This window comes from Manis javanica, chromosome 4 (assembly GCF_040802235.1).
Source record: "Manis javanica isolate MJ-LG chromosome 4, MJ_LKY, whole genome shotgun sequence".
NCBI classification, from domain to species: Eukaryota; Metazoa; Chordata; class Mammalia; order Pholidota; family Manidae; genus Manis; species Manis javanica.
The window spans coordinates 32,493,483-32,518,391 of NC_133159.1; the positions used below are offsets into that span (position 1 = coordinate 32,493,483).

At 40.4% G+C, this 24,909-nt stretch overlaps 1 protein-coding gene across 7 annotated transcripts in view; it reads right to left on the reverse strand.

The window, feature by feature from the left end:
• HIVEP3 (HIVEP zinc finger 3) overlaps window positions 1-24,672 on the reverse strand; it is a 474,019-nt gene extending 449,347 nt beyond the window's left edge. For all 7 annotated transcript variants that reach the window (XM_073233752.1, XM_073233748.1, XM_073233749.1 and 4 more), the window contains exon 1: window positions 24,501-24,672. The gene's annotated coding sequence lies outside the window, so the exon portion shown is untranslated. The remainder of the gene's footprint in view (window positions 1-24,500) is intronic.
• Window positions 24,673-24,909: the final 237 nt, after the last annotated feature.

Sequence of the window (24,909 nt, forward strand, 5' to 3'; positions counted from 1 at the left end):
TATGTCATTGTTTTATCTATGTGAAAATCTCTAATCTCTTAATATCTTCATATCTTCTCAGGTGACTACTTATTTATCTTGATATTTGTCTTTTTTTATGTTTATTTGCCTGAGATGTCTTGCAGTCCTTAGCTGACTATTTATATTTATTGATGAAGGACTTTGAGGAAAGTATAGGTAGCTCATGTGAGTTTCCTTTGCAGTTGAGAGGTCTATTTGCTCTGAATATGAGTGCAGACAGTAACCTTTGTGTACAGAGATCCCTCTCTTTGGTAAAACTGGATAGAAAACAGGAATGTGGATTTGGAACTCCCACCACTGTCATAGAAAAGTAGGGAACTTAAATGTATTTCCCTCCTAGTCTGAGATGGCTTTCCTTTTTATACTCTGGCTCTATCTCAAGATTTCCATTGTATCTTCTAGGTCTACTTAAAATATTACTCTGCCTTGCTCCCATGTCCTTTAGCAAATCTTTCATAAGTTCACAAGACAATTCTTAGAATTAAAACTGCTCTATACACATCTAAGAAAGGAAGAAGTTATTTATCCAAAATGTCCTGAGGACATCTTTCCAGTTAGCCACCCAGATTGCTGTCTAAAAGCTCATTCTTATCTTCTGTATGTACCAGTTCCAAGCCTGGAGTTATCTGAAGAAAGTCTCCCCCTCTGCAATACAATCCCCCATTTGAGTTCTTGGCCATGCTTTCCTATTATATGTTGAACGCTTGAAATAATAGAATACAAGCCCATCTAATTTCCACCTTCCAGAAATTTGATGAAATCCCTTGTCCACCCATGGCACTCTTTCCTGTTTTCAGAGCTGTCATGGATTCATTTTTTTCTACATATCTTTAACTGTCATTTCAGTGGGTTCTAGGAAGGCAGGGGAGATAAATGAATGTACTCAAGTCTCTTATTTTGAACCAGAATTCTTAATATATTTCTATTAACACAAATCAACTTTTTATTTCCCTTTTTTTGACAATGCAAGGGGCTTCAGAGTATTTGGGAAGTCCCTGCAATTCTACACCAAATTTGATATGTATGTGCAAATGTGCATTTTTCTAGGGAGAGAAGTCATAGTTTTCATCAGATTCTCAAGTGGTCTGCAACCCAAAGCAGGTTAGGAAACCAAGGGGAAAAAGACAAACAAGTGAATGCTTTTGGGTGCAGTGAAATCCATATAATGTGGGGGGCAATGTGCAATGTGTTAGAAGTAAAAATTGGTATACTGGATTAAAAAAAACTTTAAAAATCTAGAAAAGTGTATAAAGTCAAATACATTTTTCTCAAATTAATTTTAATCAGAACTAATTTCTGTCTTGCTCCTTTCCCCATTCCCTCCAAAGTTATTTCCAAGTAAACCCAGTCACTTCTGGGTAAAGGTAATCATTTTAAGTTTAATCCTGGTCAATTCAAACTATCACACCACTATCACCTTTCCTGCCAGGGTTCTACCAAAAGTGGTTCAGGCATCTGAGCACATGAGGACTGCCCTGGGCTCTGTCACACCACCTTCTTCCCATCCACTCTGTGCTCATTGGTCTTTATCCCCACCAAATCCTTCGCTGATGTCCTTGGTCCTCAGGCTGGCCTTCAGTCCAAAGAGGTCATCTGCACCCTTTTAATCTCAACCAAGAGCTCCTTTGGTTGGCCGGCTCACTTCCTCTCAATCTCTTCTTCCATCTCCCTCTTCACTACTTCAAAACAATCTGGAAGATCAGGAGTTTTGGACATTATCCTGTGCTACTCATTAATCTCAGACATTCACCCTTCCCTTTTGCTGGTGTATTTTTGCTGTTGCTGCACATGATGACACATGGGAACTGGAAGTAAGGTAGTAATGTCGCTGCTCTTGGACTCACCTCACTCCACCTTCAAGCCTCAGCTTAGTGCATAAAGAAAGGACACTGGATCTCTTGCCATGAACCCATGGCCATATAAGCTCTAGCACATCTCCTCTGGTGCTTCCCCATCTCTAGCTTAGGCCATGTGTAGCTAGTTTATAGAACAGGGCACCTTTATTCTTCACGTACACCGGCATATTTTATTGATGTATATTTCTTTATACGCAGACATCTCTTAAATTGGGATGTACCTTACAACTGATAACATTTTAGATTGAGGAAACATGATATTTTCTATCTGTTGTTTATGGCATAGCTTTATGCTGTATTAGTTTTCTAGGGTTGCCATAAACTGGGTGGCTTAAACAACATAAATTTATTGTCTACAGTTCTGGAGGGTAAAGTTCAAGATTGAGGTATTGGAGAAGGATCAAGGTTGATTCCTTCTGAGAGATTAGAAAACGATCTGCCCCAGGCCTCTCTCCTTGGCCTATAGATGGCCAGCTTCTCCCTGTGTCTCTTTAATCTTCCCTTTATGTGTGTCTCTGTGTCCAAATTCCTTTTTTATAAGGACACCCATCATGTTGGATTAGAGCCCATCGTAAAGACCTCATTTTAATTGGGTTACCTCTGTAAAGATCCTATCTCCAAATAAGGTCACATTCTCAGGTATTGGGGGTTAGGATTTCAACATATGAATTTCAGGGGTATACATTTCAACCCATAACACCTTGATTCCTTCAAAGACTGGCTTTTGATGTTCAATCCACAACTCCTACAAATCAAAAGGCTTGCCTGTCTCTGCTATGAATTTTAAAGTATACATATATATAATCTTGATAGGATCTCTGACTGTTTATCTTCAGATTTCTGCTGTAACAATCCAAATGCTTCCCAGGCAGTGAATTAATAAAAGAATAAGGGCTGGGGACAGGGGGCTGGAGGTGGGACAGACAGTAACACTAAGGTATGAGGAGGAAAGAAAGTTCCATGAATATTTCAAAATTTTTCCATCTTCATTAAATCAGCACAAGGTGCCAAATTCAGTGAGTCAAACCTGTAGCAGCCTGCTATTTACAGGGACTGCTTTAGACACTGCTGAAAACTCTCCACAGAAGTACTTCCTAATAGCAAAGGAGTGGGAAGATGCACCAGGAATTTTGAAGACAGAACCCAAAGCAGCTCACCATTCCCCAAAGCATGCCACTTTTACATCTCCTGCTTAACCTTTAAATGCCATGTGAATTTTATGTTGCTGTCCATATTCTTCAAGCCATATTTGGCAACCGTCTTGATAAGGAAGGAAAATTCAAAACAATTTCCCCCCAAAGTTTCAAGTAACATCCCGGAAGATGTGCCCAGTTTATCCTATGATTCCATATGCCTCTGGTCTAATGCCCCATGTTTGAGAAGCACAGATTTCAGTGGAGGAAAAAGGAAGTTCCCAGATAAAGGGGTTTTGTTTATTTCCAGCAGAGAAGGATCTTCATTCTGGCACTGCCAGGATGGCAGTTCTTTTCCACCCAAAGGACAGTGTTTTCTGGAGAGCAGATACATGTTTTGTCCCAGCTGGTGGAGTCTGTAAGGTGAAAGGAAAAAGGCATGCTGCAAAATTAACAATACAGCTGCACTTGAGCAAGGATGCACATACCACAAGGAAAGAAAGAGACCAGGGGCATACGGGTGGGAGTTCGGAGAGGAGAAGAGAATCCAGCAACCTGCCACAGAGCAAAGAAGTTAGCAGGGCGTGCAAAGCATAGGCTGGAAGGCAAAACGAGGAAGGGGAGGAAGGGCAGGAGTAGATTAGGACTTGTGGCAAAGGTCAGCGGTTTGAAAGGATAGTGGGACAACAGCATAAATAAAATTGGGCCAACCGAAATCACCTACAGGCAGAGCTTCAGCTTCGTGGAGTACCTCGAACTGCTTCAGAGAAACAGCTTCCTCTATGGTAGGTCCAGTGCCGCCATTCTGTCCTCTCATTTCCATTAGCTTCTGTGTTGTGACATCTACTCAAGAGAAGTTTCTGAGCACTAATGAAACTGAAGGTGCCAGGTGGTTTCCAGAATTAACTCTTGAGTTCTGTGAATCAATGATAAACGTAGGTCTAAAAATTACTTAACCAACCTTTGAATTAATGCAGGTCAGGGACAAGCATTTTTCCTCAAATTTAATGAGTCAAAAAAATAGTTCCTTGTTGGTTTTAATTTGCATCTCTTGGATTATTCGGCATTGACTCTGAGTGCATCTGGGGCTGGGTTCCTGTGCAGTCTTGTTCGGAAAGGTCCCGATCTGCTGATTCCATCTTTCCCTACCCCGCTCACATGCAGATGTGACAGCAAATACATCTGTTACTGTCAGGCCCACACTGGCCTCCGAAGGTTCGTGGCAGCCACACGAAACAGCAAAGCAGGGAAGTGAGATAGCTTGCACAGATCATACTCACAGAACTCTGGGCTCATGCCCAGTCACATCAAAGCCCAACAGCACCACAACCAAAGCAAAGAAATAAAGCCCAACCCCTTTTCTTCTATTTTTAATGGGGATAATTCTCAGTTCTCTAATTCAGGTGTATAAGGAATGCAACTTTCCTGTTCTCTAATCATCGAATTTACATTTAAGCCCTTCATTTGGTAACTGCACATAAGTCAAAGCTCTCTCTCCCAGCCCCATCTTCCCAGAGTTGGATCTAAATTCCAGGGCCCTACTCAGTGAATGCCAAGGTGCCAGAGGCAGAGGGGCCCCTGCTTCTCCCAGTATCCGCCATCTCCCAGCCTCTGACCACACCTCCTCTCTCCCCTCCAGGCTAGGATCACTGGAGCACCAGGGTACAACAGAAACCTCCTCTGCGAAAAGGCATCCTCTGTGGCTCTCCACACCAACCTCCAAGCCTTCCCTGCCCCTCTGAGGAGCACATCCCTGCCCGAGGCCGCACTGGGCTCTGGGAAATGCCAGGGCTGGGCAGGAGTGCTGAGGGTGTCTGCCTCCAGAGGAAGCCATTTCTGCTTGATTGCTCCATGGCCATATTGGCAATGGAAACAGGACTCATACCACTGCCCTGCTTCCTGGTTCCCCAGAGTTGTGAGGGATTTTCACAGTTACTACCCTTCAGGATTCAGCCTAAATATGGGGTACAGCCTGTCTCCTCAGGGGCCACAAACATCTGCCTCTCCTCCTTCCACTTTCACTCTCCCCTCCCCTCACCAAGGGCACCAATACCCCACTGGGAAGGGGAGGAGGGATTGAGGGTGCTAGAAAAGCTTTCTCTCACTCATCAGGCATCTGTATATGCACTGAGTACTTCGGTGCCCCCATGAGGATGAGGCTTCGGAAAATCAAAAGTTAAGCATTGACTTCTCGATTCCACTATGTCACTTGTCCCCTAAGGTGAAAAATGTGGAATGCCCTAGCTGCCTGGGCAGGGGGATGAGCCATAACTAAAAGGAACTAGAGGGATAAAAACCTCAGTAAGTAACTGAAAACAGCATCCTGCCTCATTCCCCATCATCCTTCAGCTGCCTCCATGGCTATAGCTATGTCTTTCCTTTCATGCTCGGTCCCTTTTGAACTTCTCCCATCCAAAGTCCTAAGCAAAAACATCAAATAATTAGGTGCTGTAATTGCTGGTTGCACAGGGACTGGAGCAAAGGGCAAAGGGGGCTTTCAGCTTAGTCACATGGGGTGAAACAGTATGAACAGTTCAAGGGACAGCAAATAATAGAATGCAGTTATGAAGCAGGGGGCAAGTATCCCATTATGATTTAAAAAGCCATTTGTAAATGGACATCCATATGTGAGCAAATGTACAGAAAAAAATCTTCAGAGGGCAGTGGAATTAGGAAAATGAAAGGCAGGGTGCATGTGGAAGATGAGCAGCAGAAAAAGATGGATAGACAGGCAAGAAGGATGGAAAGAAATGCCTTCATTAGGAGTTTGATCCTTATCATGAAACTAGTAAAACACAGAATTTAATAATCTCAATTGGTACCTTTCAATTATTAAATCAACACATATTTGTTGTAGGGAATTTGGAAAATATAACTACAAAGATGAACATCATTAGTAACCCCACCCCTAAAAGATAACCAGTATTGACATTTTGGTGTATTTTCAATGAATTTTAACATGTGTACCATGAAAATGTTACTTACATGGGATTATTCTGTGGCAATAACTTCATTTTGCTTTTGTACAATTTTTATTTTCATTGTTTTTCTGCTTGCCAAAGCAATATGTTCATCATTGTAAAAGAAATTCAAAGTGATAGCTTAGAAAGAGAAATTTTCTCATAATCTCATCATCATAATTAACAGTTGGTGTATAGTTTCCTAATATTTGCAAAGAAACACATATTTCTTTAAATGTGATCACACTAACACAAAAGTTCATCAACTTACTCTTTCCATTTAGCAATCAGTGTCTCCAAACCATCTGAAGTTTTTCAGTTGATACACATCAACCTCCTTCTTTCTCTCAGCCATAGTATGTTGTATTATACAGGGTGTACCTTATTTAACCAGTGCCCTACTAATAAACATTTAAAATATTTCTAGTTGTAACTATTACTAAAAGTGCTGTGATAAAGGTTTCATACTGATATAATTAACTTTTTAGACTTATGCAAATATTACCTGAGATGAAACTCCTGGAAATTATTAGGTCAAATAGGATGCACATTTAAAATTTTAAAGGGTGTTGCCAAACTCTGAAAATGCTGTAGAAATAGTTCTAACAACTAGGTATGACACTGCTCTTGAAAAAACTGAAAAACCTCAGCAATACTTGGTATTATCAATCTTTTAACATTTGATGATGTGATTGGCAACACAGAGTACATTATATTTTGCAAATATTTTCCTCAGGTTGACATTTACCTTTTGATTTAATTGCAATCTTAATTTGTTTTTCATAAGAATTTTTAATTCTATGCAGTCCAATTTACATTTCCAGGGTTATAAAAATGTTTTCCCATATTTGTGGGATTTTAATTTTATATTTAAATATTAAATCTAACTGTAACTCACTTTGGTTTAAGAACTGAAGAATCCAGAATTTTTAATAAAAATTTTAATGAAGTATAAAATACATACAGAGAAATGCACAAAGCATAAATGTATAGGTTGATGACTTTTCACAAAGCTAATTTCTCCATGTACCAAACAATCTGGTGCAAGAAATAGAACATGATCCACACCCTAGATGTCCCTTTAATTTCCCCTTTTAGTCATTATCATTTCCTCCCCCAGGTAACCACTAACCTGATTTATATCACCAGAGATAAGTTCTGCTTGTTTGGGTGTCTGGCTGCTTCTTCTCAGCATTAAGATTCATCCATGTTTTTCCATGTAGTCATAGATTAGTTCTTCTTATTCCTGTATATATTCCATTGCATGAATATACTATGATTTATTTATCCATTCTACCATCTTTGGACATTTGGGTTACTTCCAATTTGAGGCTATTATGAATAATATGAATGCTATGGACATTCTTATTCATGTCTATTCATATTCATTTCTGTTGGGTATATACCTAGGAATGGAATTAGCAGTATAGAGTGTGTGCATCTTCAGCTTTCATAGATATTACCAAACAGTTTCCCAAAGTAATTGTATCACTTTACACTCACACCAAATATATGAGAATCCAATTATTCTGTGTTCCTGCAAACACTTGGTATTGCCTGAGTTTTTAACTTAGTCCATTCTGGTGGATATTTAGAGATGCTTATTGTAGTTTTAATTTGTATTTCCCTGAGAACTAACAGAGCTGAGCACTTTTTAATGTATTTATTGATCGTTTGAACTTCCCCTGTGTGAACTGTTTACTCAAGATTTTTGTCAATTTTTCTGTTCGGCTATTTGCCTTTCTTTCATTGATTTGTAGTTCTTTACAATATCTGCTACTCTGTGGCTTGTCCTTTCACTCTCTGAATGGTATCTTTTGATGATCAGTAGCTCTTGATGTCAATCTAATCTAAATTATCAGTATTTTCCTTGGGAGTTCATGATTTTGTGTCTCATTTTAGAGGTGCTTTCCTATCCTAAGGATTCACAGCTATTCTATGTTTTCTTCTAAGCTTTATTGTCTTATGTATCATATTTAGACCTACTATGTAGCCTCAGTTTATTTTTGTGAATGATTTGAGGAAAAGGTCAAGATTCATTTTTTCCATCTGAATGTTAGTTAAATTGCACCAGCACTATTTATTTAAAAGATATCCTTTCTCTACATTTTAGTATCACTTTTGTTAGTCAGGTGATCATAAAGGGTTTCTTTGTAAACTCTTAAGATTCTCCACTGGGCCATTTGTCTGTTCTTACACAGACAGCATCCTGTCTTAGTTACTATAACTTCATAACAAATCTTTATATCTCATAGTGGAATTTCTCCTAGCATTGTTCTTATTCTTCATGATTATCTTGACTAATTTTCCATACAAATTTTATAATCGGTTTGTTAATGTCCATTTTAAAAGTCTATTGGAATTTTGAATGGTTTGCATAATTTACAGATAAATTTGGGGGAACTGACATATTTACAATATTCAGTCATCCAGTGTATATCTCTCCATCTACTTAAAGTCTTATTTAATTTCTATCAGTATATCTTCCCATTTTTGGTGTACAAATCTTGCATTGTTTTTTGAGGCTATTTTCTCGGTGTACAAATCTTGCATTTATTCCTGTGAATTTGATGTTTTTTGAGGCTATCCCAAACGGTATTTTTTAAATTTTATTTTTTACTTTTTGTTATTAGTATACAGAAGTACAAGTGATTTTTATATATTGACCTTGTATCTGTTATTATGGGGAATTACTTTGATTTGTTTTCTTTTTATTAATTAAAGTATAGTTGATATTATGTTGGTTTCAGGTATACCCCTGACTTATTTGCAAATGTCAAACTATACTTGAATTCCTGGAGCCTATCCCACTTGATTATGAAGTATTATCCTTTTTACATATTGTTTAATTCATCTTGATTATCTTTTGTTTAGGATTTCTGTACCTATATCCATGAGAGAGTTTGGTCTTTTTTCTTTTTTCTTTAATATCCTTGCCAGGCTTTGGTATAAAAGTTCTTTCTTGAGAATGAGCTGGGATGTGTTATTTCTTTTTCTGTTTTCTGGAAGAATATGTAAAGATTGATGTTATAACTTCTTTTAAACATTTGGAAGACTTTACTGCAGAGACCATCTGGGACTACAGAGTCTCTTTGTTATCTGTTTGGTGGGAAAGTCTTTAATAATGAATTAAATTATTTAATACATATAGCTCCATTTGGATTTTCTAGTTCTTGTGTTAGTTTGGTATGTCAGGCTTTTTAAGGAATTTGTTTATTTCATCCAAATTGTCAAATATATTGGCATAAAACTCCCCATAATACCTATTCATAGTCTCTTTTATCCTTAAATGTCTAACCAGTTTTCTCAAAACTGCTTGTTGAATAATATATCTCTTATAAAAGATGATATACTATCTCTGTCATGTATGAATTTAATTTAATCAGCCATTCAAAATTATATATTTATTCAGACTATGACCCAGGCATTATTTCAGTTCTAGGAATGTAGCTTTAAATAAGACAACATGCCTACATCATAAAGCTTACAATTAGTAAAAAACAGACAATAAACAGGATGATAAGTGCTCTGAAGAATATAGCAGGATAAGGGTCAGGAAGAGGAAAAGGAAGGACTATTTTACATGTAAAAATCAGAGAGATCCACTTGGAGGAGGTCATATCTGATTCAAAACCTGAATGACGTGGGGGAATTGAGCCACAAGAAAACCAGAAAGAAGTGCACTTGGGCAGAAATGTACTTGGGATGTTTCAGGAAGAAGAAAGAGGTCAGTGTGACTGTAGCAGAATGAGAGGGAAAGAAGCAGAAGATGAATTTAGAAATCTAGGCAAGGGCCAAATTATGCAGAATCCTATAGACCATGGTAATGATTCTGAGTATTCTAAATATAAAGGGAAAACATTAGTTTTGAACAGGCAAGTAACATGATCTGATTTATGTTTTAATAGATTCCTCTAACTAATGTATGTAAAATAGTCTGCAAGGTTGGGGGGAAGAGTATAGAGGTCAGTTAAGAGGCCACTGCAACAATCCAAGCAAAGGATGGGTACAGCTTGGACTATGGTGGGAACAGCGGAGGTAAGAAGTGGTCAGACCTGGGCTATGTTTTGAATGTAAAGTCCATAGGACTTCCTGATGGCCTACACGTGGAAGCTAGAGGAAAGAGGAGTCAAGAATAACTCCTTAGTTTTTGGCCTGAGCAACAGGGTAGATGGTAATGCCCTTTTACGAGCCTGAGAATAAAGGGAAAAGAGCAGGTTTGGTGTAGCGAGGTTGAAAGTCAGGAGTTTGGTACAGGACAAAGTTTCCAGGTCCTATTAGAAATTCAAGTGGAGAATCAAAGTGAGCAAGTAAATATACGAGTCTGAATCTCAGAAGAATGATGAAAACTAGAGACATAACCATAGAAGTTATATTAAAATAGATATTTAATACCACAAGATGGGAAAAGTTCATCTAGGACTAGAGAAGAGGTCCAAAGCCTGAGCCCTGGGATGCTCCAACTTAAACTGGGAAGAGATGATCGGTAGCAAAGAAGACTGAGGAGTATCCAAAGAGGTGAAATCCCATATGCATGTGAGTATCTTTCTGAATTCTCCACTCTATCCTCCTGATCTTTCTGTCTATTCTTGTGTCAGTTTTGATACTGTCAACCCAATATACATACACAAATAACAGACAACCCAACTCAAACTGACTTAAGCAATGAAAGAAAAAACAGGTGTGGTTCCAATAATGTCTCTTCGTTGCTCTGCTACACTCTCCCCCATAGTGGCTTCATCATTGGTTCCATGTAATAATAAAAAGGCTGGGGTCCCACGGCCAGAAGAAGAAAGAATGATGCTGGGCAGCATGACCCACAGATATCCACAATTTCTCTGCCAATACCTTAGATAATTACTTTATCTATGGATACATTTTTCATAACTAGGAAGGCTTTTATGTTTACATCACTACAATTCTTTTTCAAATATTGTCCAGCCATTTATGTTTATTCTTAAAGAATCTATACTTCTGATCTGTTTCCCTCCACTCGAGTTATATCGCCTGCTCCCCCAAAACACCTTAAAGTTTACTTGCCTACAAAGCATGCTTCATCCTCATCCTTCCCCTAGAATACTTTCTTCTTGTCTCTTTTCCTATCCACAAATGTATCTCCTTTAATACGTTCTGAATGTAGATCAAATCCTTCCTTCTCCATGATATTTTTCCCAATTACTACATCTGGACCTGTTCTCTCTGCCCTCCTATACAATTTTATAGCATAAATAACATTTTTTCAAGTCTTTTTGCCTATTCGCCTGTCTCCTAACTGGACTGTACTCCTTTGTATTTCTATATACTTTCAGCAACATGCCCAATCCTAAGCACACAGTCTCTGCACTGAATTAATATTTTTTAACAATTGGCTGATTAAGCTACTCCCCTTATTTTCTCTTCTTTTTCTCTAAGGAATGACTAGGAACAGATGAAAGAGCAATAAAGAAATAATGGTTGTGGTTTGTGACATGAATTCTTCTCTGTGGGTGAACACCCATCATTTGAGAATGGTCATAAGCCATTATTGTAGAACACCCTGGGTGCTGAAGCTTTGGTTTCAGGCACTGTGCACGGTGCAAGGATACAGTGATGAGTAAAATAGACACAGTTTCTGCCCACATGAAACTTACAAATTTCTTTTCCAGTGTTATAACTAATCTTCCACTCTTTTCATAGCAGTTTTTAACTATGATTTTTAACTAAGGATTCAAAACAAATCCTTAATTTTAATGTAATCATTTTTCTCGATCCCTTTTTAAGTTAACATTAATGCATTTTGTATCTTATTTAAGAAGTCCTTCCCATGTGGGGATCATGAAGATATCCTCTTACATCATCAAAATCTTTATAGTTTTCTTTCATGTTTAAGTTTTTAAATCCCTTTGAAATAGATTTTTATGTATTGTGTACAGTAATAGTCAAATTATGTTTTGCCCATACGCATATACATGCATCCAAGCACCATTTGTTTGAAAGTTCAGTGTTAATCTATCGTGCATCCTCTTAATCAAGAGTCCATAAATGCAAACATTTGTTTCTAGGCTATTTTGTCCTGTTGGATTATTTGTTTATCCTTGAATCAATACCACTCTGTAGTTATTACTATAGCTTTATAGACTTGACATCCACAGAGCAGGTCCTCTGACCTGGTTCTTTAAAATGTCCTAGCTATTCTCATCTAAAATATCTTAGCTTTGATTGTGGATATTTCTATTTCTCCTTAAAGTTCTGTCACTTATTTCTTTATATGTTATGCTATGTTATTAGATACACACAAATTTCAAACTGTAATATTTTCCTGGTGAAAAGAACTTTTTATTCCCAATTATGTTTTTAACTGTAATGTCTGCTTTATCTGCTATTGTGCTTATTATTTGATGGCAAACATTTTTCTATCCTTTTACTTCTACTCTTCCTGTTATATAAAACTATAGTTTCATGTTATAGATGAGTCTTTCTCAACTACTGGGATATTATATACTCTACTTCTATTCTTTCCATGGTTATTCTAGAAATTACATATTAACATATTGTTAATGTATATAATAATATACATTGTTAACTTAATCTAAGAATAATCATTCATGCTTACTCTCTTTCCAGGCAATACAAATCTCAGAATCCTCTTGATTACTTCTACTACCTTTCTTAACTTAGATGCTTTCACTGTCTTATTTTCAATTCTCTAAATTTTAGCCCATAAGATATTAAAATTTTGTTTTACACATCTTTGCTCATCTACACTTACATTTATCCACATGTTAATCTCTTTCTAAAATCCTTCATTCTTTATTATGTCTCAGCTTTTTCCATCTAGAATTACTTTCCTTCTGCCTAAAGTATTTCCCTTTGTAAAGCAAACTTACTAAAGTGGTAGCAAACTCTTCATTCTTCTTTACATAAAAAGTCTTTACAATGCCATTTTCTTGAAAGGTATTTTGTGCATAGAATCTAGTTTCTCAGTTATTTCTTTACTGATAGCGTTCCTTGGTCTTTTGGCTTCCCTTATTGGTACTGAGAAGTGTGGAAATCACTCTTTTTAAGGTAATATGTCTTTTTCCTGGCTACTTTTAGGATTTTCTCTTTACGTTTGGTACTCTGCTTATGAATTTTTGGCTTGATATATTTTATCAGTTCTGGAAAAATCTCAGTAATTACATCATCAAATAGTTGCTTCTGACCTATTCTCTTTCCCCCCCTTTCCTGAACTCCAATTTAAGGCATGTTAGAACCTCTCACTCTATCCTCCAGGTCTTTCAACTCTCTTCCACATTTCCTGTCATTTTGCCTCCCTGTGCAATATTCTGGATAATTTTTTAAAACTTATCACCTAATTTGCTAGTTCCTCTTTGATGTTGTTTAACATGTTATCTAATGGTAAACCATTAAGTTTCTACATTTCAGTTTTGCATTTTTATTTCTAGAAGTTCTACTTGGTCTTTTTCAAAACTGCCAAGCCACTTTTAATTGTTATCCATTCCCTGAAAATATTTATGCGCTTACTTCTATTTCAATGAACATAATAAACATAGTTATTTATTTGCCTCTGATCATTATAATACATAAAGAATCTGTGAATCTGGATTTTTTTCTTTCCATTGATTATTGCTGCTGGCTCCCTCATGTTTTGCCTCCTCGTGTGCTTTGTTCTTTATGAGCGTACTGCTCGATGACCCTGGGGAATGAGGAAGATGCCTTCCTCCAGAGAAGCCTCACACTTGATTCTGCCGGATGACGAGGGCCGGGAGGGAGTGGCATTAGCCACCGCGAATGACTTTAAACTAAACTCATGGCTTGAGGTTCTCTGAGAACAAGGTGATGCATAACAGTCCTCAAAATCTGTCCAAGGACTGGCCGGTGACCACAGCCTACCTTTGCTTTCCCTCTCCCTCTTCTCAGTACTCGGGCAACCTTCCCTGCTGTCTGTCTGCGGTACCTGGGAGGCGAGGTTCTACTTCTGGTTCACATTACCCTGAGTGGTTCCAGCTTTGTACGGGGACAGTCTCCTGTGAGCCTCCCCACCCTGGGTAAGCCATGGATTTTGGCTTCTAACCAACTTGTCCTGCAAGGGTGCCAAAACCAAGGCCCCATTATTAGGATCCATGAGCCATCTCAGGGAAAAAGCAACGGAAGTGTTCCAGTAACCTGCACAGTCCTCTAGGTTCCCACGTCACCACAGAATTTGGCCTGATGTTCCTTTTTCTCTTCTCAGCACTTTAGTGCTTTTAAGGAAATTTAAATGTTTTTAATTGAAAAAATATATCCAACATTTTAATATTTTTCAGTGGGAACTCTGATCCAAATATTCTTGCCTCCCATTGTCAGAAACAGAAGTCTACCATTTCCTTCCTTCATTATCACTGAATGAGCTTGTCTTCCTTGGCAGATGCAGTATTTCCCTGGGTTCCTCTTGGCAGGGGAGTGCAGGATGGCCAAGATGCTCTTTCCGAGGACCTAATTTCACAATCCAAAGGCTCTCTTCCTCCCTACTACCATAGAGACAGCATACTTCCTACAAATATGGTGGCTTGCTATGTGATTTTTTTTATGCAATCCCACTTTTTTTGCTTCTTCGAAACAAGCTACATCTAGGACGGTATCTTCTACCAGCTGTACATCCAGTTCCCACAAAAACTGGTACAAGCATAGGATATGGCTTTTATATATCAGGGTACACATTTCACCTAAAAGAATATAACTCTTCTGGTACTTTCTAAGATCTATTGCTGCTGGGCTCTCTCACCGTTTCCATGCTGCTTCTCTTCATTTACTTCCACATGGCTTCCACCTGATATCATCTTTTTAGGACAGTGTTTACACACATTTTAAAGTCTACGGAATAAATTTCTCTCCTAATTTTGCTGGAAATAGGATAGTTCCCAAGGTTTTCATTATTTTTTCACCTTCCTTGCGGCCCTTGAATATTTTTCAGTAAGAGAAGGGGAAATGCCAATGAACACTGCAATGTTTATGCTCAAAAGTTGGAATCACCTTGATTTCTCTCTTTCTCCCACATCCAATACCAAATACATAATCAAGTCCCCGTCAAAATATATTCAGAACTGGTCCACTTCTCACCACCTCCACCTCTACCTTAGTCTAAGCCATCACTATATTTTACATGGACTATTACATTGCTTCCTAGTTGTCCTGCGTTCACCTTAGCTGTCTCATGGTCTAGTCTCTACACAGCATTGACATTTTTCAAGTCAGAATCCAGACTGTGCCACTTTCGCTCAAAATCTTCCAGTGGCTTCCTCTCTCACTAGAATAAAATCCAAAGTCTTTAACATAGTTGTGAGGTCCTACATTTCCTCCATCTCCAGCTCTCCCATTGTTTGTTGCATTCCAGCCATAATAATCTCCTTGCTGTTCTTCAAACAGGTCAAGCATACTCCTACCTCAGGGCCTTTGCACTTGCTGAGCCCTCTGTAGGGAATACTGCAACCCTAGGTGTACTCATGACTCTCTCCTTCCTTCATTCATATCTCTGCTCAAATCTCACTTTATCAAATTTATATAACTTATTTGTTTGGAGTCATTTTTTTCTCCCACCAGAATATAGGCTCTATAAGAACAGGCCCTTTCTCTGTTTTTGTTCACTGACATATCACAAGAATCTAGAACAGTGCCTGCCATTATAGTAAACACTCAATAAATATCACCAAATGGATGCTGTGGCTGCAGAGGAACCAAGTGCAAGAAGTACAGTGGAAACAAAAACCAGGCAGCTCCTCCCTCCCTGCTGCCACGTGGTCTCTCGCCTACCTGCCACCCAGCTTCTTTGCTCACTCATCCACCCTTTACAACATCACCATTTTCAGCCTCTGTCTACAGGTCCTTTCTGCCTGAGGCTCCTAAGCTCACTGATTCAGTGTCCAAATCCCAAATAGCTGATTGCTCTGCCTTAGCTGAAGAACTCATCCAGAGTCCAATTAGCCATTGCTGGGGGCTGGAAAGGAGGATGTGGATGTCTGTTCACATGCCTAGTAGAGTTACTCTCTAGGCTCACCACAAAGACAGAAGTTGCTGGAGAGCTTTAATTCAAATACAAAACAAGCCTCCACTAATATATCCTTGACATTGGCAGAGAAAATGTTTATAACTTCCATAAGGGTGCCCCTCACTTCAGAGTCCTGGCAAGTAACAGAAATGAGTGAAGAGGGCCAGGTGATAAAGATGGGTACATCCAGAAGAGTGGCCACTATAACTAATTATTGCCAAGGAAGAATGTAGTACTGGTGTTGCCAGATCTGATGGTTCAAGAGGAGCCAAAAAATTTGGAAATTTGGAAATTTTAGTGTGAAATCCCCCACTTTTTAAATGATGACAGCTAATTCAATTTCTAAAAAATAAAACACTGTCAAGACCAAATAAAACACATCTGCTGACCAAATTTGGCTCAGGGCTACTGCATACAATTCTATTTTATATAATCAGCTCAAAAAATAGGACACAGGTAATTTATCACAGTCAAGAACAGTGTTTCCCAGGGGGAACTCAGTGAGAAGAATTCATTAGCTAGAGTAACCAGAACTCTCAGCCCCCTCTCATAGCCCCTACCCCCATCTTCTCTACCAGTCCTCATACGAACTCCCACCAACCTTAACCATGAGAGACAAGGTTTCATGGAAAACATCGGGTTCGGAATCAAACAAATCTGGGTTAAAACCCAATGCTACCTCCTAGTATCTCTTAACCTCTCTAAACCTCAGTTTCCTCAGTTGCAAAATGGGAATGCTAATTCCTACATAGAAGAGTTCTAAGGAATAGAGTTAAGTAAGTAAAGTGCCTGGTATATAATAAAGGCACAGAGAAAATAACGATTATTAACAGACTGGAAGCTGCCCTCCCCATAGAAAGGCATGATACCTGAGACTCTCTGATTGTGATACTGGAACGTCCTTAATAAGCTAATGCCATTTAAACCTCTATGTGGAATAAGGAGAGGGTAAAAATGCATTTAGTAAATAAAATAAGAATAGGAAACACAGCCATTCAGGAGCCTGCATCTTCACACTAATGTAGTTGTTTATGAACCTAGTCCAGAATATCTACATTTGTGAAAACAGCGCTAATTAAAATTCATAGGCATCAATTATCTGATTATTCAAGAACTCTCTCAACTTTTGAAGCCATTTTTTGTATACATATTACAACACAACACTGAGTCAAGTAAATGCATGCCAATTCTCCAATAGCCTAAAAAAAAAAAAATTAATCCTGTAGCTTAGGGAGACACAACTGCGAAAAGAAAGCTCTGTTTGCAAAGTGTAAGTAGCAATGCCACCTCCATCTGGTGTGGACTGCCAGTGGTCAGAACAGGACAGTCCTACATCCACTAATAAATGCAGGGAAGCAACTGCAGCAAATGAGAATCCACAACCACTAGAAATAATGCCACAATCACTCACCTCTACCCAGTCTGAGCTTTCCATGGATGAGGTCAATTATTGAAGACCCAGAGGGCCCCAGTCAGAGGGCCACGCAGAACACTAGGCTTCATACCACACAGCACACACCTGGAGGGTCATGAAACAGGACAGGGATCTTCCTAAAAGGAAACATGCAAATGAAGCTCCCTCAAGGAACTGAGAGTGCCCCCCACTGCAGAAACCAGGAACACATTTCCACCAGCAGAAGACTCAAGTAGGCTTCTCCGCCCATGAGCCTTAAAAAGAAACTTGTCTCTGATCACCTGTACTTTCCCTCCAAAAAGAGCTCGGCCCAGATGTGCCTGGGCCTATTCCTATTTCTCAAGCTCTCAGGGCTTGTATAATCATGCATTACATAATTATAATTGTATAATCCATGCAATTTTGCAGGAAGCAAAATTGTCCATTATCAATTTTCCTCTGGGGAGACCCAAGTACTGGAAAATCACTTACCTCCTTCACTGTTAAGGCTCTTCTCCTAGTAGGCAGGTAATCGGTAATTATTTAAGCTATTTTCTAGGTTTAAAAAAAAAGGTGGAAGGGAGTCTAAACTAGGTGGAGTGTAGATCAAGGCTGGCCAGGAGCTAACAATCATTGAAGTTGGGCATTGGTTAAATAGGGGTTTATCATACTCTTTTCCAATTTTTGTAGACATTTGAAATGCTCCATAATAAAAAAGCTTTTAAGGCAGGGTTGGGGGGAGGACACAGATATAACCTGAAAACAAACCAAGTGTTCTTCACTATACTCTCTGGGTCTGGACACAGAAAATCTGAATGGTGTTGAGACTTTCAGATGAACAGCCTAGAGGGTTCATGTACTCCCAGAGCAGAGACTGTATCTTCTAAGCACCACACTCAGTGTCTTCAACAAAACCACCTTTGAAAAATTTCCTAGAACTTTGCAAAATTATTCTGGCAAGACCCAACTTCTCTTCTTGGCCTAAAAACCCTTCTGCCTCCACAAATTACTCTTACAGCTCCATCCCACTACAAGGGCCTCTACTTCCTGTTCCAAACTACTATGTTGGGCAATCCAGTTATTGAAATAGTTCCTGGGTGGCAGACAAATGCCTGTGTTCTGGCAGCTTGTCGAGTTGGTTCTCCCTCCTGGGGTCAAAAGCAAGGGTGCTGTTATTGCTTCCAGGGAGTCAAGGAACACTCTGACTCTGTATTTCCTCCTTCCTCATCCCTTCAATTTGCTCTTAATATTCTTAATTTTTTCATTTCAGTGGAATTTTCAACTTCACTATTAATATTTGGGACTAAAGAATTTCTTGTTGTGAGGGCCTGTCCTGTGCATTATAGGACGTGCAGCAGCATCCTCCGTCTCTGCGCACTAGGTGACAGGAGCACATACCCCACTCGCAGCTGTGACAACCAAGAATGTCCCAGATGGTGCCAAACATTCTCTAGGGGGCAAAATTGCCCCTGATGGAGAACCACTGGTCTGAAGGATATTGAAAATCCAAAACCAATATCATCTTGGCAAAAAAAATTGAGATTATACCATCCATGTCCCCATACACTATAAGACCACATATTTCAACTTAAAAATTTGAAAGTATGAATATTTAAGACATGTTGCATCCTAAGCCAGAAATACATAAAATAACAAAAAAAAATGAACTAATAACACTCACAACTATTTGTCCTGTCTTTGTGGTTTCCTGTGTGAATCTTATTTGGTTCCCCTAGATTCTCCTGTTTGCCTGTCAAGGCAACAGTCATCTCACCCCAGCCCTCCTTGAAGTGCCACACCATCTGCCCCCACTGGGAGGAAATACTTCCAATGAGCCTCTGAGTACTCCCCATGAGGTGTGCTGAGTCTTAGTATACATATAACAGGTGTCACTGGAGAACAGAATCCCCCAAAGGAAGACATTCCAGTGAAATCAGGAAAATAAAACTTCACCAATGTGTCTTCCTGATATGATTTCAAATAATACCAGACTCCCAGTGTGACCGAAAAGTGTAACATGAAGCCAAACCATACAGTATAAGAGGTTACACCCAAGGGGAAATATTGTTATATTTCTTCATTAGGCAGAAGGAGTTTCCCATTATATTAAATGGTACACTCCCCTCTTGAGAAGAAAGAAGATCTGTTTTCCAATCTGCAGAGGCCTTCCATTACCACAGTCTATTCTTTGGTTCTGTGGATGGACACACATAACTGTCTCTCCTCCCCACCCCACCAGACTTCCCAGGTCCACTCGGTGGTACTCCCAATGCTCCTCTCATCCAGGCAGATGTTGACTTGTTCCCCCTCCCTGATGCCTGTAGGCATTAAGTACAGGGGATTTTGTCTTTTGGGGTCCATTCCTTCCTCTGCAATCCCTTGTCACCACCTATCTCAGTCTAGATCACCTCTATCCTGGATTCTGGTCAAGGCCTCCTAACTGGTCTCCCTGGTTTGGGGTCTCCCCTCAACCCAGGTTTCACACCAATGATGATCTTTCAAGAGTACAAGGAAGAAGGGTCCAGAATCCTGCAGTATCCCATTCCCTACCACTGGATACAATCCCAGCTTCTTTGGCACATGGGTTTGTGAAATATACCAAATGTTTGACCCAGGAGGTGTCTGAGCAGAAGCAGGATAAGTCCTGAGTGGGACAGCGAGCACACATGGGGGATTTATCCCCTGGATAGATGGTGGAAGGAGAAAGGAGTACAGGGTATTAAACTCAATGACCTGAAAGTTTCCTTTCAACCCTCCCTTGCCCCAATTCTGGAAACTCCTGAGTCTGCCATTCAGGCCCTGCCATAATCTGACCCCATGTCTCCTGCAAAGTGATGACAAACAGTTCCCTAGAAATGCTCTTCATGTAGTTCTGCATATGGTCATCATAATTCTATAGGATGACTTCTGGTTGTCTTTTATAGTTTTAATTACATAAGGAACAGTGCTGGTGGCAACACACTATAACAGTGAGGTGAAGTGTTAAGATGGAGTCTCTCAACCATTGCCCTTGCATGGCAGCCCCTGGCAGCATAAAGTGCGTGCCTTCCAGTCTTTCTTCATGACACACAGACATGTGTGCAAACACACTCTACTCATTTGACACTTGATCTAATACTGTGCCCTGGGGAGGAGGACATTTAATTCTTACATGCATTGACTCATCTCTCCAGCTCCCCAGGAGGTTAAGGTTAGTTAGTTCATCTGCTTCAACTGCTATATTCCACCACCCTTAGAAATGGAAGGCAGGGAGATCAGGTACCACTCAAAATCACAGATTAGCTGGTGGCAGAGTTAAGACCAGAACAAGAACTCCTCACCCAGTGTTTATTTCACTATAAAGCACTCTTCTCCCCACAGTGCAGAATGCAATGTTGTACAGACAGCAGGTAGCAGCAATAAATAGCTGTTAAAAGAATGATCTACATATGAAGAAGTTCCAACATCAACATACTCTGGAAGAGTCACTCCAGAAGATGATCATCAAAAAACGTCAACAAAGATCCTGACACTGTTGCAGTCTTAGCTGCATTCACCCCACTGGTTCCTGGAATTGCCATTGGAATGAAGAAGGAGTTATCTAAGCTGGCCTGTGCATACAGTAAAATAACAAATTTGACTAGATCTATACTGTTGGAACTCAACCAAGAATTAGGAGAAGTGCAAGTTGCAGTGCTCCAAAATCTTGAGACTACAGACTATCTACTGTTAAAAGAACATATGGGAGGTGAACAGTTCCCAGGAATGTGTTGTTTTAAATTGTCTGATTTTTCTCAAACTATTCAAATTCAGTTAGACAATATCCATCATATCATAGATAAGTTTTCACAAATGCTTAGGGTGCCTAACTGGTTTTCTTGGTTTCACTGGAGATGGCTGGTATTTGTAGGTCTGCTTTGGTTATGTAACTGTATTCCTATTATGTTAATGTGTGTGCACAATTTAATTAGTAGTTTAAAACCTATACATGCTTAAGTTACTCTACAAGAAGATATGTCAAAGAAATAACAAATCTTCCCATGTTTTCTTCCATCTGCTACTTCTATAGCTTTTTTTCTTCCTTCCTAATTACAACCCTTAAATAGAATTCGTGCCTCATATCAAATTTACCGAGTATCATAATTCCTCCAAGTGGTAAAGATACCTCAAGACAAATGCTGGGCATAAAACCCACAGGGCATAAATCTGCAAAGAAGTAAAAAGCTAACCTCTTCAAACAATATTGCTTCTCTCTCACTTGACAACTTTACATTTCCCTGTCTGGGCCCGGAAGATGACTGGCTAGCCAGAGACGGATAAGATTCCTCAAGGGAGGAACAACCTAAGACAGGCACAGTCGCAGGGGGGCCATAGGTGAGAAATTGGGGATCAACAGAGGTGAGGCTTAGAACCTCACCCCCCGTTTTGAGAGAAATCTTCTGCATCCATGGATGTTTTGTTGCCCTTGTCTAGCTTGGATTAATACTTAGCTTATAGGCACACACCTGATCATCTATATTTGCTTTCTTACAGCACTAAACTGTATTTTCTACCTTTATCTTGCATCTACCTACCACTTCAGCATTTTATTAAAAAAAAAATAATAATAATAATAATAATAATGGAGAAATGTGGGATTCACATATAAATCAAGTATAAAAATCAAACAAATATTCATATTTGACCTGATTGTTTATAGTTCATAATGCGTGATCAAAACTGAACGTTTCTGTGATGACTGCCCTTGTACTGTTCACCATGTAAGAACTTACTCACTATGTAAGAATTTGTACACCATGTAAGAACTTGTTCGTTGTGCTTCAGAAGATCCAAGACTGATGAGAATTAGACTCGGGGTGGATTAATGATTGTGCATTGAGTCCCCTGTACAGAATTTTATTGTTGTTAACTGTTAACAACCATTTGATCAGTAAATATGAGAGATGCCCTCTCAAAAAAAAAAAAAGTTTTTTAAAGTCTTAAAATCTAGCTGACATAATATTGCATTGGTCTTAGGTATATAACGGAGTGATTCAGTTTAATGCATTTCTCTTTTTTGATTTGGAAGAGGTTTTATCTCAGCAAGAATGAAACTCACCCATATTACTTCTTCCTCAAAAACAGTATCTTAATTAAATGTTAATTTCAACAACAACAAAAAAAAGAATGATCTACAGAGCCAGGATAGCACAGTTAAGTTTTTGGTCTCTGAACTCAGGCTGCCTAGGTTAGAATCTGGATGTCATTTACTTAACTACAACCTGAGTCAATCAACTGAGCCTCAATTTCATTGTCTGCAACATAGGTTGATAATAATAATATCTCTCTTACAGGGCTGTGGTGGGAATTAGTACCCAACACAGTGTCTGGTACATATGCTAATAAACTCTAACATAACCCTTAAATACAATAAATATCATCCTTAAAAATTTAGGTTACAATTCAAAACTTAATTTTGTTAACTCTGTACCTTGTCCAAAAAAAAAAAATCAGCATGGGGGAAAACTCTTGTATTAATCCAAAAAATATTTAAGTAACACAGTAACTGAAACCATTAGTACAGTGAGGAGTGACCTCATAATAACCCCATAGCTCAAATGTATCGTAACAACTACTGCACCAAAGAATAAAAACCTTAATAGCCTCTAGCAGTAATTATCTAAGTAAAGTGGGCTGCAAATCTGTTGGAGAATTGTTTTTGCCATGATAATATTTCTAGTAAATTGCTGCTTCTACAGTAAAAGCACTGGTGTTGCAGAATTGGCACACTAATAAAAAGATTTTTATAGAAACACTGTTAAAATGAATTAGATATTATTAAAGATTCAACACTACAACAGTGCCTGGTTACATGAGATTTCAAGCTGTACTGTTTAATGGGCAGATAAAAGTGCTAATTAAGCCCACTCCTAGAGGATGTCCCTGGGCAGGTGTGTACACCACAGGTAACAAGGGGTCTGTGGACTAATTGAGGATCCAGTAATGTCAACCCAGTTGGATAGTCCTTGGGGAAGATGAGGAGAAAACAGAAGAACCTAGGTTTTCTGCACAGGATTGGGTAAACCCAGTAAGCAGACAAGTACCCAAACTTTTTTGAACCTCAGTTTTTGGTTTTGGGTTATTTTCTTAGCTGCTCCATCAGCAACACTTCTAAATCTTCCTTTGCTAAGGTGAAGAAAACCAAATAACTCACCATAGATTGGCAACCCTCAATAAACAGCTTAAGCAGGGAGAGGCAGAGAAAAATCTTGGCATTATTACCAAATCCTTCTCTGGCAACCAGAGGACACTGACTAGCTCTCCTGGCAGCGCCTTGGCCAAAAGCATATCTCACGCAAACAGCCCAAAGCTCTCAGTGGTTCCTAAAGAGTTGCTATACCAGGACACTATGAATTTCAGGATCTACGAGTTTCAGGATCTATTTTGCTTTCCCACCTTGCTAATTAATCAGGGATGGCAAAGCACCTCACAAATATAAAGTGTCAGGGAAATGTTAAGCAAATTCGCCTGCCAGTATTAAACTAGGAAAAGGGAAAGAGCAGGAGGCTGAGCGGGCCCCAGATTGCTGCAATTCAAGGGCCAGGCTCATTAACGTAAGGAGGAGAGACTCGTGTGCCCACAGCAGCCTCCGGCCCGCGCGGGGCTCTCGGCAGGACTTCTGGAAGGAAACCTGGACCAGGGCCACGCCAGGGTAAAGAGAACGCTGCTCGCGAGGCGCATCCTCGCTGCTCAGGCTCCATCTCCCCGCATCCCTCAGATGTCAACACACCCGGACGACAAAGTGAAACTTTCCGGGCCCCCGCTGTCGCGCTGCGTCTCTACCCTCTGCCTGAGAGCGCCACGGGGGACAGGTGTGGGGCCGGGGCTCGGGCGGGAACCTCCGCCCCCAGCCCCAGCGATTGTGTAATCTTCCCGGGAGGGGGGGACTAGGAAACAGCCCCACACCCGGATGCGGAGAGGCGGCCCGGGGACCCGGGCGTCAGGCGCGGCGCCCGGAGGTGTAGGGGGGATGGGGAGGATTGTCGTCCCGCCCCCCGGGACCGCCCCCGGGCGGCTAGGGGAGCCGCGGCGCTGACACAGCCCGGAGGGGGCGCCCGCGCGGCAGACCTACGCCGAGACGGGGGCGCGATGGTTCGGCAGCGCGGCCGGCCTTACCTGCGCGCCAGGCCGGCACGGCGGGAGGTGGCTCGGGATGCCGGGGCGGCGAGCGGCAGGCGACAGCGCTGGCTGCCACCCGAGCCACGGCATGTAAGGAACCGCGGCGGTGGCAGCGGCAGCAGCGGGCGCGGACTGACAGCCCCAGGCCCCGCCTCCAGGCCCAGGGCCCCGCCCCCTCGGCGGCCGCGTTACTGGCCCCGCCTCCTCCGCCCACCTCCGGGGTCAAGCTCGGTCCACGGGCCCGGAGGGCGGAGGCGCTCGCTTTCGATTGGCCTGGAAGATACCCTTCCCGCCCACTCCCGCCCCTCCTCTCAGACAGGGGAACGGCGCCTGCGCAGTGGCTCCGATGAGCGACGCGTTAACATTGAGCGCAGGCTTTCTCGGTCCCCGACCGCTAGTACCGGCT